The following is a 5,379-nucleotide window of genomic DNA, read 5'->3' as shown; positions in this document are numbered from 1 at the left end:
CAATTTCCCAATGTGGCCTCAATGCTGACTGGTTGCTGGATAAGTCATAACAGCTTCTGGATATTTGGGGGGTGGGATTTTTGGACTGGGGAAAGGGTTAGAAAGTTGACATCATTCCCTCTGGGACCGCCCTGTGAATGTCAGCATGCTCCCTGGGGCCCCTTTGGGAATCTCGACACACTATGCAAGTTCTTTCGAACTTGAATTCCGATTTTGTTCATTTGAGACTTTAGGCAACAGGAGACAGTTTAGTGAAGTAACTCAGGAAACTTTAATTGATTATAAATTAATCCTTATCACAGCAGGGCAGCGGCTTTACAGGCGTACTAGGGTTCTTGTTCCTGATTCAGCTTTGGGCACAGTCTTCTCTCTCTCTGCTGGCATCTGATCTGCTTTAAGCTGACAGGTAGTCCTCAGTTTTAAATTCAGCGCACGTTGGTCAGTGAAAGCTGTTGCTTATTAACTCATTCCAAGCCACCAACCCACAGAGTGATCAATGATGTTATTGTTAAAAACAAAAAACTGCGGATGCTGGAAATCCAAAACAAAAACAGAATTACCTGGAAAAACTCAGCAGGTCTGGCAGCATTGGCGGAGGAGAAAAGAGTTGACATTTCGAGTCCTCATGACCCTTCAGCAGAACTGGGTGAATCCAAGGAGAGGGGTGAAATATAAGCTGGTTTAAGGTTGGGGGGGTTGGGTGGAGGGAGAGAAGTGGAGGGGGGTGGTGTGGTTGTAGGGACAAGCAAGCAGTGATAGGAGCAGATAATCAAAAGATGTCATAGACAAAAGAACAAAAGAACACAGAGGTGTTGAAGTTGGTGATATTATCTAAATGAATGTGCTAATTAAGAATGGATGGTAGGGCACTCAAGGTATAGCTCTAGTGGGGATGGGGGGCATAAAAGATTTAAAAATAATGGAAATAGGTGGGAAAAGAAAAATCTATATAAATTATTGGAAAAAAACAAAAGGAAGGGGGAAGAAACAGAAAGGGGGTGGGGATGGAGGAGGGAGTTCAAAATCTAAAGTTGTTGAGTTCAATATTCAGTCCGGAAGGCTGTAAAGTGCCTAGTCGGAAGATGAGGTGCTGTTCCTCCAGTTTGCGTTGGGCTTCACTGGAACAATGCAGCAAGCCAAGGACAGACATGTGGGCAAGAGAGCAGGGTGGAGTGTTAAAATGGCAAGCGACAGGGAGATTTGGCTCATTCTTGCGGACAGACTGCAGGTGTTCTGCAAAGCGGTCGCCCAGTTTACGTTTGGTCTCTCCGATGTAGAGGAGACCGCATTGGGAGCAACGAATGCAGTAGACTAAGTTGTGGGAAATGCAAGTGAAATGCTGCTTCACTTGAAAGGAGTGTTTGGGCCCTTGGACGGTGAGGAGACAGGAAGTGAAGGGGCAGGTGTTGCATCTTTTGCGTGGGCATGGGGAGGTGCCATAGGTGGGGGTTGAGGAGTAGGGGGTGATGGAGGAGTGGACCAGGGTGTCCCGGAGGGAACGATCCCTATGGAATGCCGCCGGGGGGAGGTGAAGGGAAGATCTGTTTGGTGGTGGCATAATGTTGGAGTTGGAGGAAATGGCAGAGGATGATCCTTTGAATGCGGAGGCTGGTGGGGTGATAGGACAAGGGGGACCCTATCATGTTTCTGGGAGGGAGGAGAAGGCGTGAGGGTGGATGCACAGGAGATGGGCCGGACACGGTTGAGGGCCCTGTCAATGACCGTAGGTGGAAAACCTCAGTTAAGGAAGGAGGAGGACATGTCAGAGGAACTGTTTTTGAAGGTAGCATCATCAGAACAGATGCGACGGAGGCGAAGGAACTGAGAGAATGGGATGGAGTCCTTACAGGAAACGGGGTGTCAGGAGCTGTAGTCGAGGTAGCTGTGGGAGTCGGTAGGCTTGTAATGGATATTGGTGGACAGTCTATCACCAGAGATTGAGACAGAGAGGTCAAGGAAGGGAAGTGTCAGAGATGGACCACGTGAAAATGATAGAGGGGTGGAGATTGGAAGCAAAATTAATAAATTTTTCCAAGTCCCGACGAGAGCATGAAGCAGCACCGAAGTAATCATCGATGTACCGGAGAAAGAGTTGTGGGAGGGGGCCAGAGTAGGACTGCAACAAGGAATGTTCCACATACCTCATAAAGAGACAGGCATAGCTGGGGCCCATGCAGGTACCCATAGCCACACCTTTTATTTGGAGGAAGTGTGAGGAGTTGAAGGAGAAATTGTTCAGTGTGAGAACAAGTTCAGCCAGATGGAGGAGAGTAGTGGTGGATGGGGATTGTTCGGGCCTCTGTTCGAGGAATAAGCTAAGGGCCCTCAGACCATCCTGGTGGGGGATGGAGGTGTAGAGGGATTGGACGTCCATGGTGAAGAGGAAGCGGTTGGGGCCAGGGAACTGGAAATTGTTGATGTGACGTAAGGTGTCAGAGGAATCATGGATGTAGGTGGGAAGGGACTGGACAAGGGGAGAGAGAAGGGAGTCAAGATAATGAGAAATGAGTTCCGTGGGGCAGGAGCAAGCTGACACGAGCGGTCTACCGGGACAGTTCTGTTTGTGGATTTTGGGGTAGGAGGTAGAAGCGGGCCGTCCGAGGTTGTGCGACTATCAGGTTGGAAGCTGTGGGAGGAAGAACTCCAGAGGAGATGAGGTCAGTGACAGTCCTGGCAACAATGGCTTGATGTTCAGTGGTGGGGTCATGATCCAGGGAGAGGCAGGAGGAAGTGTCTGCGAGCTACCTCGCGGAGGCTGATCGTCAACTCGCAGAATGAGTTGCTTTACTTTTAAAACAAGAGGATTTGGAAAAGTTGCCCATAGCCTTAAAACTATGTAGGCCTAATGCAAAAGATAATTAAATAGGTGATACTTAAAAGTTACACAGAGCGTGTATGAAATATAAGTGCATAGCAGTAATCAGTGTTTAAAATGTAAGATAGTAAAGTCTCCTTATACATTACATTAGTACATAGTCTTGAGTGATAAAAGCCTAAAAAGATTATACAGTTACAAAATTAGTCTCATATGGTTACAAATATTAGTTCTTAATACAAACATTACGTTGTGTCAAACATCATTGCTTTCTTCTAAAACACAACAAAGTAAAACTAGCTTAATGTAGGACACAGCTGCTGTTTTCTTTCTCTCCTACTTTCCTTTTCCTGATAACACCCGGTTCTGATAAGGTGCTACGATCTGGGGGAATACAAACTTGCCCATTCAACGTTGAAGGCAACAACTCAGTGTGGCTTTGTAATATGGAAATAAGTGCAACAAAGGGCCTCTTCATCAGTTGTTCTGTAATTAACTCTCTGGTATGTTACCTCATTGTGTCTAAAATCCCATCGTGCCTTTCCCTGTCAAATGAAGCCAAGCAGAATCACATGATATTCACTGCTGGAGTCTTCTATTGGTTACAGTTTAAAAGGATAGTATACTATGAAGTTAAAAGATCAATATGTTTTAATTGTGTGATCTACACTAAAACTAATCATTAAACATAATTTTCCCTCCATATTCCCCACCTTGAGGCCCAGATTTCTCAGCACAGTGAATTGCCCCAACCAAACCCGGCTCAGTGGGCCCTAACTCTCCACCCAACGCTTCAGCTTCTGGGGAAAGCAGCTGCACGTGAATCTCTGTAGACTGGACCTGGGCCTGTGGGTCCTTTACACTCTGTACACTAACCACAGCAACTGAAGGGTTAAAACTGGGGAAAGACGGCCTGCCAGCCACTCACTCCTGGTCTTTCCCTGCACACAGCCATTCCTGAATAAATGCAACTACTTCTTCAAAAGGGACCCAGTCCCCTTTCTCCAGACACTCCCATAAGCAGCGATTGGACTTCTTTACTCGACATCTTGTCTAACTTTGCTTGGTAGAGAGAAGAAACAGCTTTAGCCGTCACCTTAAAAGGTGTCAGAGTCACTGGCGGGTTCTCGGTGGTCCCACGGCCCTGAGGGCTCTCTCTTCCCGATGCTGCTGTTGGACGGGCAGATACACCGAGATCCTTCGTTACAAATGCCAAGGGCAGAATATTACGCTCAGTGCGCGGGTGTATGCCCGACACGCCTGAGCGTAAAATGACGCGCCACGATGTTGGCCGAGCGTCCCGATGTCATCTCGCAGTCTTGCAATATTTCGTTGGGCAGGCGTGCATAGGAGTCGGCTGCGCGCCCGCCTATTAAGGGTATTAAGAAGCCAATGAAATTCAAATGATGCTGCCCGTCCAGCCTAACGGTTGGCGGGCAGGCGAAAAGGCCAAGCGGCCTTTACATTTTTGAGGCAACCTCATCCACGAGCGGGATGAGGTTTCCTAAAGCAAATAAACATCAGTTAAAGACTTTATTTTTGAATTTAAAGCATGTCCCCACGAGGGGATGTGTTTTATGACAATTTTATTTCCTTTATTTTTTTTACACCAGCGCGTCATCTCCCCGAGGCAGCTCCATGCCTCAGGAGGGGAGCTCTCTTTTGCGCACATGCATGAAGATCGCGCAAGGCCTGCTCGTCCTCCTCCCCCCCCCATCCCCCACCACCACCCTCACAGTAAGCGCTGAGCACTGCCGCTCGCGTTCCACGCTGGTGAAAGAGAGAAAAATAAAAATAAGGAACTAAGTGAGTAAGGAAGTGGTAAGGGGAAAAGGAGAAGAATAACAGGTGTGAAAGTGGTCTCGTGGGCTGTCGGTACAAGAAAATAAGGGGAAGAGAAATTTTGAACAAAGCGAACGTTTTAGGTCTGGCACCACAGGTCCTGTCAACGTTTTGCTTTTGCCACTTTTGTAAGCAACAGCGAGGTGTACCCCTGTGGGAAAGATGTGAATCCACTGTCCCAAAGCGAATGACGTCAGCTTTCTATCCCTTGTCCCAGTCCAAAAATCCCCTCCACCCAATAACTGGAAGCCATTGTGACTTATCCAGCAACCAGTCAGCATTGAGGCCACACTAAGAAATCAGGTTGTAATTAACCTCTTCACTTGATTGGTTGTCTTTGTCTCCAGTTACATAATCACAGTGTCGCCTGATGTTTGCCTCACACTGAGGAAGTCTAAAGTGTGACAGTGTTGAACTGGACCTTCAGAGGTATAACAGAGTCATTCTAAACATAGGTGAGTGTGGAGTGTAAGGCAGCTCTTTATAAATCTGGTTCAGCAGGCTATACTTCATGCCTGGGTGGGGCTCTTCCTATTGTCAGAGTTATTGTCAATATTATTTGAAGAGAGTCTTGTTTAAAGTCTTTGGCCTTGGATGTACTGACTGTTACACAACAACTTGCCTTTAAAGTGGTGTGTGTTACAGGAGCGTTAAAAAAATTTGGCACAAGCTGCATAAGGGCATATCACCTAACGCTTTGTCAGAGGGATAAGCTAAAGGAG

The sequence above is a fragment of the Carcharodon carcharias genome, chromosome 37 (assembly GCF_017639515.1).
Source record: "Carcharodon carcharias isolate sCarCar2 chromosome 37, sCarCar2.pri, whole genome shotgun sequence".
Lineage (NCBI taxonomy): Eukaryota > Metazoa > Chordata > Chondrichthyes > Lamniformes > Lamnidae > Carcharodon > Carcharodon carcharias.
Note: the sequence above shows the minus strand (reverse complement) of the source record.